The following is a 12,564-nucleotide window of genomic DNA, read 5'->3' as shown; positions in this document are numbered from 1 at the left end:
GAGAAATAGGGTAAGGGGAAGAAAGGGGAAGGGGGAGAGAAAGGGAGAGGGAGAGATTAAAGGGTGGGTGAAAGGAGGGAGTGTAGGAAGGGAGAGAAGGGAAAAAGAGGGAAAGGGTGAGAGAGGGGAGGGAAACAAGGAAAGGGTGGATAGTCAAGAAGTAGGGAAAGAAGAGGGACAGAGTAAAGGGAGAGGGGGAGGGAGGAAGGGAGGAAGGGAAGGGAGGCAAATAACGACATTCATAAATTCAAATTGATGGGAAGGGAAGGGAAGGTGATTTATTTACATGGAGAGTCTGAAAAGGGAAAGTGAAGGGACAGGGAGGGCTGGGAACGAAAGGGAAAGTGAAGGGAAGGGAATGAAGGCAACGAAAGAGAAAAAGAAGGGAAAGGAAGGGATGGGAAGGAAAAAGAAACGATGGTATAGGTTAACAGGAGAAGAGAAATAGAAACGATAAGAGAAGAGGAAACGGAAGGAGAGGGAAGGAAAGGAAATAAAAATAAATAAAATGAAAAGGAAAGGATGGGATAGAAGGGAGAAAGGGGGAAGGAAAAGGAAGGGAAGGAAGGAAGGAATAGGAAGTGAAGTGAAGTGAAGTGAAGGAAAGGAGAGTAAGGGAAGGGAAAGCGGGGAGGAAAAGGAAGGGAAAAAATAATAGGAAGTGAAGTGAAGTACAGGAAAGAAAAGGAAAAAAAATGAGCAGGAAGAAAAATAAGAAGGGAAACGAAGCGAAAAGAAGGATTACAAAAAAAAAAAGACGAAAAAAAAGGAGAGAAAAGGAGAATTAAAGAGAATGAAGGCGATGGAGAAAAACAAACAAAAATAAAATAGTAAAAAGATTCAATAAAACAAAACAAAAGGGCACAAAGTCTGAGGGTTGAGGAGATAAGAGGAAGGAAGAGGAGAGGAAGAGGAAGAGGAAGAGGAAGAGAAAGGAAGGGGAAGGGAGATAGTGAGGAAAACAGGAAAATAAGTGGAGGAAAGGGATGGAAGACTGCTCTGAGGAAGATAAGAAGGAGGAGGAGGAGAAGGAGGAGGAGGAGGAGGAGGAAGCTGATAGGATTGAGGAGGAAAGCAAGTGGATTAAGGTGGAAGGGATGAAAGGAGGGAGGGAGGGACGGAGAGGCATGGAGGGAGGGAAGGGAAGGCAGGGAGAGAAGGGAAGGAGGGAGGGAGGAAAATAAAGGGAGAGATAGGGAGGAGTATGGGAGAATAAAAGCTCTAAGGACTGGAAACAAGATAGCGAGGAGGAGGAGGAGGAGGAGGAGGAGGAGGAGGAGGAGGAGGAGGAGGCAAGAGATCTTCTATACAAGTAAAGAAAAATTAGGAAAGATTTTTGAAAAGGAGGAAAGAAGAAAATACGAAACAAGAAGAGGAAGAGGAGGAAAAGGAGGAGGAGAAGGAAGAGATCAAAACAGAGAAGATAAGATGAAAGAAAATATTAAAAGAAGGAAAATGAAGAGGGAAAAAAAAAGCAAAGAAAAAAATGAGGGAAAATGATACAAGAGAGGAAGGAGAGAGGCAAAGAAGAAAACGAAAAGAAGAGGAGGAGGAGGAGGAGAAGGAGGAAAATTAGCAAGAGGAAGAGAGAATAATGAAGTCTGGAAACTGAGAAGGAAAAATACTATGAGAGAGAAAGAAGAAGAGGAGACGAGACTTATAAGAGGAGAAGGAAGGAGAATGGAGGAAGAAGGAGCAGGAAGGAAGGCAGAAAAAAGAAAATAGGAAAGAAAATGGAGATAAGCAAGAAGGAAGGAGGAAAAAAAGATATAGGATTAAAGAAAACTACGAAGAGGAGAGCAGGAATAAGAAAGAAGAAAAGACGAAAGAAAAAAAGTTAAAAGTTAAAAGATGAAGGATGGAATGAAGAGGAGGAGGATAAAGATAAAGAAAAAGAGGAAGAAAGAAAAATGGAGAGGAAGAGGAAGTAAAGCGAGAGGAAGAAAAAAGAGGGGCAGGAAGGAAGGAAGGAAGGAAGGGAGGCGATAAAAGAAGAAAAAAAAGAAGAGAAGAAAGGAGAGAGGCAGGTGGGGTAGGACAGGATAAGACATATAAAGAGGAGGAAGAGATGAAAAAGAAACGAAGAGGAAGGGGAAGGGGAGATAAATGGCGTAGGAGGAAGAGGAAGGAAAGAAAGATAAAAAAGAAAAAAGTAGAAGCAGGAAGAAGGGGAGAGAGAACAAACGTATGAGGAAGAAGAAGAAGAAGAAGAGCCAGAAGAAGAACAGGAAGAAAAAGAAGAAAAGACGTATTACGAAGGGAAGATAGGCAGACAAAAGGAAAAAAAGAAAAACAGAGAAAACTAAATAAAGAGAAGAAAAAAGGCGTGTCATTGGTAGAAGAAGAGGAGAAGAAAGAGGACGAAGAAGAAGAGGAAGAAGAAGAGGAAGAGGAAGGTGGCAATAGTCCAAATAACGACCTGAACGAAGAATGAATGGGCGTTCATGAGAGAGAGAGAGAGAGAGAGAGAGAGAGAGAGAGAGAGAGAGAGAGAGAGAGAGAGAGAGAGAGAGGCAGCAAGCGCTTACGCCGACGACTGCACCCTCTCCAGAACATACAAGAGGGAGGAAGCCCAGGACGTGATAGAGTCCGTCAACAGACAGTTGGCAGACATAATGGCCTGGGGAAAGAGGTGGCAAGTCAGGTTTGCCCCTGACAAAACCCAGGCCATGGTAATATCACGTTCTCGGGAGGACGCGAGGCAACTCCACGGCAGACTGAGATTCGGGAATGACATCATCCCTCTGCAGTCCAGCGTCGACATCCTGGGCGTGGAGGTGGACTCCCAGCTGCGGTTTGACCGTCACCTTGAAAGGGTGGCGCACAAAGCCTCCCAGAAGGTGAACCTCCTGCGCCGCATGAAGAACCTCCTCGATGCTGAAGGCCTGAACACCCTCTATAAGGCACAAGTCCGTCCATTGATGGAGTATGCAACGCTCACCTGGATGGCCAGCGCTGCCACCTCAACCTGCTAGACAAGGTGCAGAGGAGGGCCGAACGCCTCATCAACGGCACCCAGCACCACCGACCGAGCCAGTGGGAGACACAGCGACAACAACAACAACAACACCCACACGAAGGAAGGGCAAGACCAGCCACGAACCAGCTGAATAGCCTGGAGCACCGTCGCCGCGTCGCTGCCCTGACGGTGCTACACAAGGCACAAGTGGGCCTAGTGCCCCACCTGACGGACCTGAGGGCTACCTGGAGGAGGTCTGAGCGCAGCACGAGAACGGTGCTGAGCAACGCCTCCCTCCTGGAAGTGCCAATGGCCCGCTCCAGCACCCACCAACGTGCCTTCTCCATCGCAGCGGTGGTGTGGTGGAACAACCTCACTGCTGATGTGGATGTGACACAACTGTCCACTCAGCAGATGAAGGTTGCGTCCCACAGGTGGCTACTCCTACACCCACCGTAAATATGTATATAATTGTATAATATAATCGGCAGAAGCTTTTAAATAGTTCCCCAACGGTCGGGGGAACTTTAGCATAGACAAATAATACTGCCATGTACTAATGTACTGAACATGTTTAAAAAAAAAAAAAAGAGAGAGAGAGAGAGAGAGAGAGAGAGAGAGAGAGAGAGAGAGAGAGAGAGAGAGAGAGAGAGAGAGAGAGAGAGAGAGAGAGAGAGAGAGAGAGAGAGAGAGAGAGAGAGAGAGAAATATGGCAGCCAGCACCATAGAATCTACGTCTCAGGTTTAATCCGTTTTCTTGCAGTCTTCCCTAAAAAATAACACCCCATTTTCCTTTCGTTGATAAATTCATCCGCTTTTATTTATAGACTTTTTTTTTACCTTTTCCTTTGTGTTCTTTTTCTCGGTTTTAAAAGAATGTGAAGAAGGGAAAAAGCGAATAAGAAGAAATGGTAGAGAAAGAAAAAGATAAAGAAGTGAACGACTGGGATGAGAGAAGAAGGAAGATAAAAGGAAACATAAATAGATATAGATAGATACATAGATAGATAGATGAATAGATAGAAAGACAGACAACGAAAGATAAAAAATATAGAAAAAAGGATAAAACAGAATGAAGAAAAAAGAAACAGAGAGAAAGAAAGGAATAATGTACGAAATAATAAAAGAGGAAAAAGGAAGGGGGAAAAAATGAAAAGGGAAGCAGAGAAGGACGGAGGCAAACAAAAATACAGACGAAGAAAAGGAAAAAGAAGAAGCAAAGAATATATAAAAAAAAGGAAAAAAATAGAGGATAAAGAGAAAGATACATATAGAAAAAAGGAAAAAAAGAAAGATGAAAAAAAAAGAGAAAAAAGGAAAAAGAAAAAGGGAAAATGGAATAAAGAAAGAAATGAAAAAAGAAGAAAATGGAAAGAAAAAAGTGGAAAAAGAATGAGAATGGAAAAGAAAGAAAAAAAGGGAAAAAAGAAAGAAAAAAGGGAATTATAAAGAAAAAAAATGGAAAAAATAAAAATGGACAAGAAGAAAAAGCAAAATGAATGACTGCAAACGACGAAATAAACCTTCATATGTGTGTGTGTGTGTGTGTGTGTGTGTGTGTGTGTGTGTGTGTGTGTGTGTGTGTGTGTGTGTGTGTTTAGAGGTGGCGTTTTTTCAGCATACAAATGACAAGACAAGTAACCCATTTTTTTCCCGTTTTTTTTTCTCTTTCTGCATAAATAACAAAGAAAACGAGGTCGAGACATGACTTGCTTGCCTAAAAAAAAATAATAAGAAAGTCAAGGAAATATGATAATACCAGAATTTCGTTGCTCTCTCTCTCTCTCTCTGTTGAAGGTCGAGAGAGAGAGAGAGAGAGAGAGAGAGAGAGAGAGAGAGAGAGAGAGAGAGAGAGAGAGAGAGTCTATTTACTGTATTCAAATGACTTCGTACTTAAGCTTCACTCTGGAGGAGGAGGAGAAGGAAGATGAGGAGGAGGAGGAGGAGGAGGAGGAGGAGGAGGAGGAGGAAGGCTCACGTTGAATTCAGTGATAGAAGGAAGATTTTGAGAATGAAAGAAGGAGGGAAAGGAGAAAAAAGGAAGGAAGGAAGGAAGGAAGGAAGAAAATAAAGAAGAAAGAAAGGAAATAATGAAGGAAGATAAGGAAGAATTAATGAGAGGGAGAAAATAATGAAAGAAGAGAAAGGGAAAAGGAAGCATAAAAGAAAGGAAAGGAGAAGAATGAAAAAAGGAAGAGAAATAGATTGGAAAGAAGATAAAAGAGGAAGGAGGAAGAACCAAAGAAAATTAAAGGAAAACCAGTACAGGATGATGGAGGTTGGAGGTGGAGGAGGAAGTGGACGAGGACGCGGAGGCGGTGGAGGAGGAGGAGGAGGAGGAGGAGGAGGAGAGAGAGAGAGAGAGAGAGACATTTCAGGGAGAATGAGAGAGAGAGAGAGAGAGAGAGAGAGAGAGAGAGAGAGAGAGAGAGAGAGAGAGAGAGAGAGAGAGCATGTATGTATGTATATGTTTAAGTGCTGAGCTGTGTTACGTGTGTGTGTGTGTGTGTGTGTGTGTGTGTGTGTGTTGGGGGGAATGAAGCGAAAGATCAAAGAGAAAGAGAAATGAGAGAAAAATAAGAAAGACATAAAAGAAGAGTGTTGCGGAGGAGGAGGAGGAGGAGGAAGAGGAGAAGGAGGAGGAGGAGGAAGAGGAGAAGGAGGAGGAGGAGGAGGAGGAGGAGGAGGAGGAGAAAGCCGATAAAGAAGTGGGTAGGAAAACAAGATGATAGAAAATGGAGGAGAAGAAGAGACCTGGAAAAGAGGAAGAGGAGGAAGAAGAAGATGAGGAGGAAGAGGAAGAGGAGGGGAGAATGTGGAGGAGACGGAGACGAAACACATGACAGAAGAGAAATATGTAAGATGGCGGAATGTGTGGAAGAAGAAGAAGAAGAAGAAGAAGAAGAAGAAGAAGAAAAGAAGAAGAAGAAGAAGAAGATGAAGAAGAAGAAGAAGAAAAAGAAGATGAAGATGATGCAGAAGAAGAAGAAGAAGAAGAAAATTAAGAAGAAGAAAGATGTCTCGATTTTGGAGGCTTTGTGTCGACTAAGCCAAATGGAGGAGGAGGAGGTGGAGGAGGAGGAGGAGGAGGAAGACTCATGGGCGACGTCCAACTAAGAAGATTTATGAACCGGACTTCGATGTTTGGTCGGTGCCTTTGAGATTGGTCTTCCTCCTCCTCCTCCTCCTCCTCCTCCTCCTCCTCCTCCTTCATCTCTCTTACCCTTTCAATCCCCTTCACTTTATTCTTCCCTCGAGATTCATTTTTGCTTTTTATTGCGTCTCTCTTTCGTTCTCTTCGTCTTTATCTTCCTTTTTCCCTAACCTTCCCTTCTTTCCTTCTTCCTCAATATCCTTCACCCCCTTTCTTCTCCACCTCCTTCTTTTGTCCTTTGTCTCCCATTTTTTTATACTCTTCCTCCTTCTTTCTCATTTTATTCTTTTCCGCCACTTCTCCCTTTCTCTTCTCTCAAGCCCTTCCTCTTCCCCCTGCTTTTCCATTCCCTTTCTGTTTCCAATTTTCTCATCTTTTCCACAACCTTCTCCTCTTCCTCAACGTCTCTATCCCTTCCCCTTGTCCTTCATCTTCCCTTCTTATTCTATTCCTTCTTCTTTTTCACTCTTTTCCATCACTTCTTTTATCTTTCACTCTTCCTCCTCCTCCTCCAGTTCTTCCTTTCCTCTTTCCCATGTTCCTCCTTCCTTCTCCCTCATGTTGTTTTCTTCCTTTCTCTCTTTTCTTCCCTTCCTTCCTCCTTTATTCTTTTCCTTGGTCTTCCCTTCCTTTCCCACTGTTCTTCCTTTCCTCTTCCTCTATTCTAATTTCCCTGTTCTTCCCTTCCTCTCTCTCCTCCCTATTACTATTCCTGGGCCACTCGTTCCAAATTGATTCCCGAAAGCTAAGCGTTGATGGCCGCGTGCCAGGTATTCCCAGTTCCGGTGCGAGTCGGATCCCATTCCGGTCACGATTTCTGGTCAGCGCGGACGGCGGTGTTCCAGTCGGTTCCGGTTGGGATGTGCGTTCTTTCCTACACATTGATTCCCGGACGTTCTCGGCCTAAAGGGAAGCGATTAAGAGGAGTTTCAAGAGTGTCAGAGATAATGGGACGAGTTTCAAGACGTTTCATGGTTTAAATGGGGAAGTTTCGAGTGTTTCAAGTCTAAAGGGGAGAGTTTCAAGACATTTCAGAGCTTGAGGGGAAAGTTTCAAAAGGTTTCAGGATTTAAAAGTGGAAGTTTTGAGTGTTTCAGAGCTAAAGGGGAGAGTTTCAAGACATTTCAGAGCTTGAGGGGAAAGTTTCAAAAGGTTTCAGGATTTAAAAGTGGAAGTTTCGAGTGTTTCAGAGCTAAAGGGGAGAGTTTCATGACGTTTCAGAGCTAAGGGGAGTGTTTCGAGACGGTCTAGAGTTTAAGGAGACAGTTTCAAGACGTTTCAGGGATCAAGGGGAAGTTTCAGTGGACTTTAGGACTTCAAGGGAAGGTTGCAACGTTTTAGAGAACATTCATTCGCCATTTTTATCGATTTTATTTATCTGTTTTTATTAGAGTGTTCGGAAAAGTCACATCAGCTTGAGGTATTGGTGCATACTATCAGACATTCGGGGCTCACACACCCACATTTGATAAGTCTTTCGTAGAGGATATTGTTTTAGTGTTTCCATGGGTAGTTCTTTGAGTCTGGTAATAGGCTTTTTTTTTTTTTTACAGAAGAGGAGACAGTGCAAGGGCGTTAAAAAACAAAAAAGCAATAATGAAAAAAAAGCCCGCTACTTTCTGACAAGGCTTCTGCACCGTGAATGTGAAAAAACACTTATGAGAACCTGAATAATCTCCTTCCTGGCCTTTGGAACTATTTGTTGTGAAAGCTAAAAGCGTCTGAGAAAACAAGCCATTCACGTAAGGAAGTTCTCATGTATATTTGGTGGGTATATGTTGACCCGTTTTGGAGATACTTTCGTAACGGACAAGCAAACCAGCAGACAAGGAAAGGGAGCATGACGAAAACAGCATCACTCTCGTTGCTACGTTGCTACAGGCGAGAGGAGAGCAACAGAATAGCCTACTACACACGAAGGCTACAATACAACACGACTGCAAACGTTTGAATCTCCTCATAACAAAACCCACTTCAGGTCAAACACAGAGACCCACAATACATCACACACGGAAGCTAACAACAAACATATTAAGAAACAACAATAGCAGCGCCTTTGAACCAGACAGACTGACGGACGACGAGGAAATGGACAAGAAAAATAATGATGGAAAACATAAAGAAAGGAAGTGAAGAAGGAAGGCTAGAAGGAAGGAAAGGAAGAAAAAGGGAAGAAGAAATGGAAGAAAGGATGGAAGGAGATAAGAGAGGAAAGAGGAAGGAAAAATAATGAGGGAGAAAATAATGAAAGAGGAAGGAAAAATAATGAGGGAGAAAATAATGAAAGTGAAGAAGGAAGGATAGAAGGAAGGAAAGGAAGGAAGGAATGAGGAAAGAGGGAGAATGAAAGAAACAAAAAAAAAAGGAACGAAGGAGGAAATGGACGAAGAAAAGACTTTATGATACTCCTCCGTTCACGTTAGTTCAAGAAATATGCCCCGCCCTTTTCCGCGATCACAAGACAATCAACGGTTAGGCCACGCCCCCTCACTGGCTCAGGCTGCATCTCATTGGTGGATGTTGGGAAGGGTTGAAAAGTCTTACTGGTGGTTGGTGAATGAGTGTGTGAGGGAGGGAGAGAGGATGGGAGGAAGGCAGGGACAGTGCAGGAGTGAGTGAGTGAGTGAGAGTGAGTGGTTGAGTGAGTGGTAAAATTAATGGTTCTCGCTGCTTCCTGACTTTCCTTCATTCTTCTTCGCTTCACTGGTTATGGAGGAAAGAAAGAAAGAAGAAAGAGAAAGAGAAGAGAGAAGGGAGAAACTAACTAAAGGAGGCATCTCAAGACCCGCCCCAAAAAAGGAAAAAAGGAAAAAAAAAACGTTAAATGTAATGTTAATAATGTCTGATATATCTCGTTTAAATATATATGAAAAGCATGAAAAAAAAATTCATAGGGTGAGAGATAAGAGAAAGGGAGAAGAGGAGAAAGTGGAACAGGGTGAGAAGGAAGGAGGAATAGGAGGATAGTAAGGAGAGAAAAAAAAAGACAAAGGGATGTGATGGAGAAGAAACAAACAAACAAAAAATCATAGTGAGAAATAAGAGAAAGAGAGAAGAGGTGGAATAGGATGAGAAGGAAACAGAAATTGGAGAGTAAGGAGAAAGTTAAGAAAAAGGGATGGAATAGAGGAGAATCATACTAGTTAATAAGGTTAGTGTGTATAGTGATAATTGTGATACATGGCATAGTTCGTGTGTAATGTAATGTAGTAATGAAAAAAATAAGTGCCACAAAATAGACCGGAAAGAAAAATGACAAGAAAAAAGTATATATTAGAGGAATGGATATATATTTTCCGGGGCCATTTTCTCTCTCTCTCTCTCATTTTCTTTATTCTTATCTGATGTTTCCTGTTCCTGTTTCATTTTCTTCATTTTAGTCTTTTGTTTTCTTTGTTTTCTTATTCCTTCTTCATTCGTATTCTCTCTTATCTCCTTATTTCACTATTTTCTTCTTTCCTTCCGTCCCTTATTCTTCCTTTCTTCTCTTTCCTCATTCCATTTACTTTTATCCGTTATCTGCTTATTTCTTATTATCATCCTCCTTTTCTCTCTTTCATCCCTTCGTTTGTTATCACCCATTCCCTATTTCCTTATCCTTCATTATCTTTTTCTTCCTTTTCTTCTTTCCTCATTCCATCTTCATTTTCTCGTCATGTTATCTCATTCTCCTAATCCTTCCTTCCTTTATAATTTCATTTTCCTTATCAGATTATTCCCTTATTCCTTTATCTCTTTATCTCTTTTCTTCATTATCATCCTTATTCCATCTTTCTCTCATTCCCTCATTCTCTGATTCCCTTCTCCCTCATTCGCTTATTTGGTTATCATCTTATTCTCTTAACCCTCTTTCCTGTTATCCCTCCTCCTCCTCCTCCTCCTCTTCTTTCTCTTCCTATTCCTCTTTCCCCTCCTTCTCCTATTTCTCTTTCTCTTCTTCTCTATCTTATTATTCCTTTTCCACATCCTATTCCCCTTTCTCTTCCTACTCATCTTTCTCTTCCTCCTCCTCCCCAAAGTTCAGGTAATCTCCCTTCCTCCTCCTCCTTCCCCTCCCCAACACTCATGTCTACCTGTCAATATCCTCTCCCTCCTCCTCCTCCCTCCCTCCCTTTCCCCCTTCATTCAAATCTATTCACCCATTCAATCATAGTCTGTCACGCCCCGCTTCCTGGCTCGCTTCTGTCTGTCTATCGGTATGTTTGTCTACTTGTATTTATGTTTAGTACATTTCATCAATCTATCTATCACTTTTATCTCTTCGTCTACCTATCTACTTTTCTTTTTGTCTGTCTCTTTGCTTTTCTTCTATTTCTACTTCTCTCTTTCATGTCCTTTTCTGATTCTTTCCATTCTCTTCTTCCTTAATTCCTAACCTTACCCTTCTGTAGCCTTCTGTCTTTCTCCGTTCTCCATTTTCCATTTCCTTCATTTTTTTCACTTCCTTTCTCTTTTTACTGCTTGCTCTTTTCTCCTTTTCCTTCTTTTCTTTTACTTTTCCACTTCCTTCATTCTTCTACTTTTATTTTCCTTTTTCCTCTCCTCTCTATTTCAAACTTTTTCCCTGGCTGTACCCCCTTCTCCTCTTTTATCTTCTCTCCCCCCTCCTCCTCCTCCTCCTCCTCGCCATCTCTTATCACCAGCACCATCATCATCACCACCACTACATCACCACCACCACCACCACCACCACGGCAGCACCACCAACGCTCAATACACACGAAAGAATATTCTTTACTGGTATATATATAACATTTCTTTTACTAGATATAATATAATGACATCCTCTCTCTCTCTCTCTCTCTCTCTCTCTCTCTCTCTCTCTCTCTCTCTCTCTCTCTCTCTCTCTCTCTCTCTCTCTCTCTCTCTCTCTCTCTCTCTCCAGTGACCAGCAGAAGGACAGTAATTAGTTAGATCCTTCTCCTGTCGCGAGCACAGACACACGTCATCCTTCTTATCCTTCACTTCTTTCATTCGTTCTATTCTTCACTCTCTTCCTGTCTTCTTTCATTCCTACCATCATTCACCTTTACCCCATTCTTGTCTTCCTTCGTGCTCTCTTTCTCCTTCATAACCTTCCTGTCTTCATTATTTTCATCCTTCTTTCTTCTTCACTCCCGTCCTATTTTCCGTTCTCCAATCTATCTTTCTTTTTTTATCCTGTTTTCTTCTTTTTCTCCTTTCCTTCCCTCCTTTTCTCGTTTTCTTTCGTGTTTTTCGATTCTTTGTATCTTCATTCCTCTTATTCCCTTTATTCCTTTTCTCTTAATTCATACTCTTATATTTTTTCGTTTTATTCTTTCCATCATTGTTTTTCTCTTCTTCCTTGATTTTCTTCGTTGTTTCGTCTCCTTTTCTTGTTTCTACTTTTCATTCTCTCTCTCTCTCTCTCTATCTCTATCTCTCTCTCTCCACTTTTGCCTTACTTCATTCCTTCACTCCTTCCTTTCCATTCCTTCTATTTCGTTTCCTTTCGTTTCAGTCTTCTCTCTCTTCTTTTCCTTCCCTTCTACCTCCCTTTCCTTCATACACCTTTCCTCCTTCCCTTTTTCCCATACTTTCAATCTCCTTGCAAAACTCTCTCTCTCTCTCTCTCTCTCTCTCTCTCTCTCTCTAAATTTCAGTAATGCAACATAACCTTTGGAACCTGAAACTGAGAGAGAGAGAGAGAGAGAGAGAGAGAGAGAGAGAGAGAGAGAGAGAGAGAGAGAGAGAGAGAGAGAGAGAGAGAGAGAGAGAGACTGGGAGCGCGGGACGGGAATGGGCGTGGCGGACTGACGTCATTCGCTCCTCGGTCTCCTATTGGCTGGCGCTCCTCTGACGTCATCATGTGATCAACCCAGTCTGCTGTCTCCGCCTGCTCCTCCTTTTTCCGGCGAGAGAGAGAGAGAGAGAGAGAGAGAGAGAGAGAGAGAGAGAGAGAGAGAGAGATCATGTTACAGTTACATCACCACTGTCATGATAACAAGCATCCATCTCTCTCTCTCTCTCTCTCTCTCTCTCTCTCTCTCTCTCTCGCTCTCTCTCTCTCTCTCTCTCTCTCTCTCTCTCTCTCTCTCATAGACCTGTCTCCACTCTCCTTTCTCCAATCACCACCACCATCGCCACCACCATCACCACCACCACCACCACCACCACCACCACCACCACCATCGCCACCACCATAACCACCACCACCACCAACACCCCCACCCACACCCCCATTACCATCACCACCCCCACCACCAACGTGTTTTCTCTCATAACCTTTTGTTCTTTCTTTCTGATTTTTATTCTTCCTCTTTTCCTTTTTTCCTTATTTCACTTTATTATTCCTTGCCTTTCCTATTTCATATTCTCCATTCTTTCTTTTTCTTTTTTCATTCTTTTTATTTTTTGCAGTCCTTTCTTTTTTTACATCTTTCTTTTCTTTTATATCTTCGTTCTTTCCTCGTCTTTTCATGGTTTCCTC

At 42.4% G+C, this 12,564-nt stretch overlaps 1 protein-coding gene across 1 annotated transcript in view; it reads right to left on the bottom strand.

Annotated features, from left to right (window-relative positions):
- Window positions 1-12,564, bottom strand: part of LOC126998855 (guanine nucleotide-binding protein G(o) subunit alpha) — a 110,473-nt gene that overhangs the window by 94,177 nt on the left and 3,732 nt on the right. The window lies entirely within an intron of this gene.

The sequence above is a fragment of the Eriocheir sinensis genome, chromosome 15, assembly GCF_024679095.1.
Source record: "Eriocheir sinensis breed Jianghai 21 chromosome 15, ASM2467909v1, whole genome shotgun sequence".
NCBI lineage: Eukaryota > Metazoa > Arthropoda > Malacostraca > Decapoda > Varunidae > Eriocheir > Eriocheir sinensis.
The sequence above is the reverse complement of the archived record's forward strand: the minus strand, read 5'-3'. Positions and strand labels throughout refer to the sequence as shown.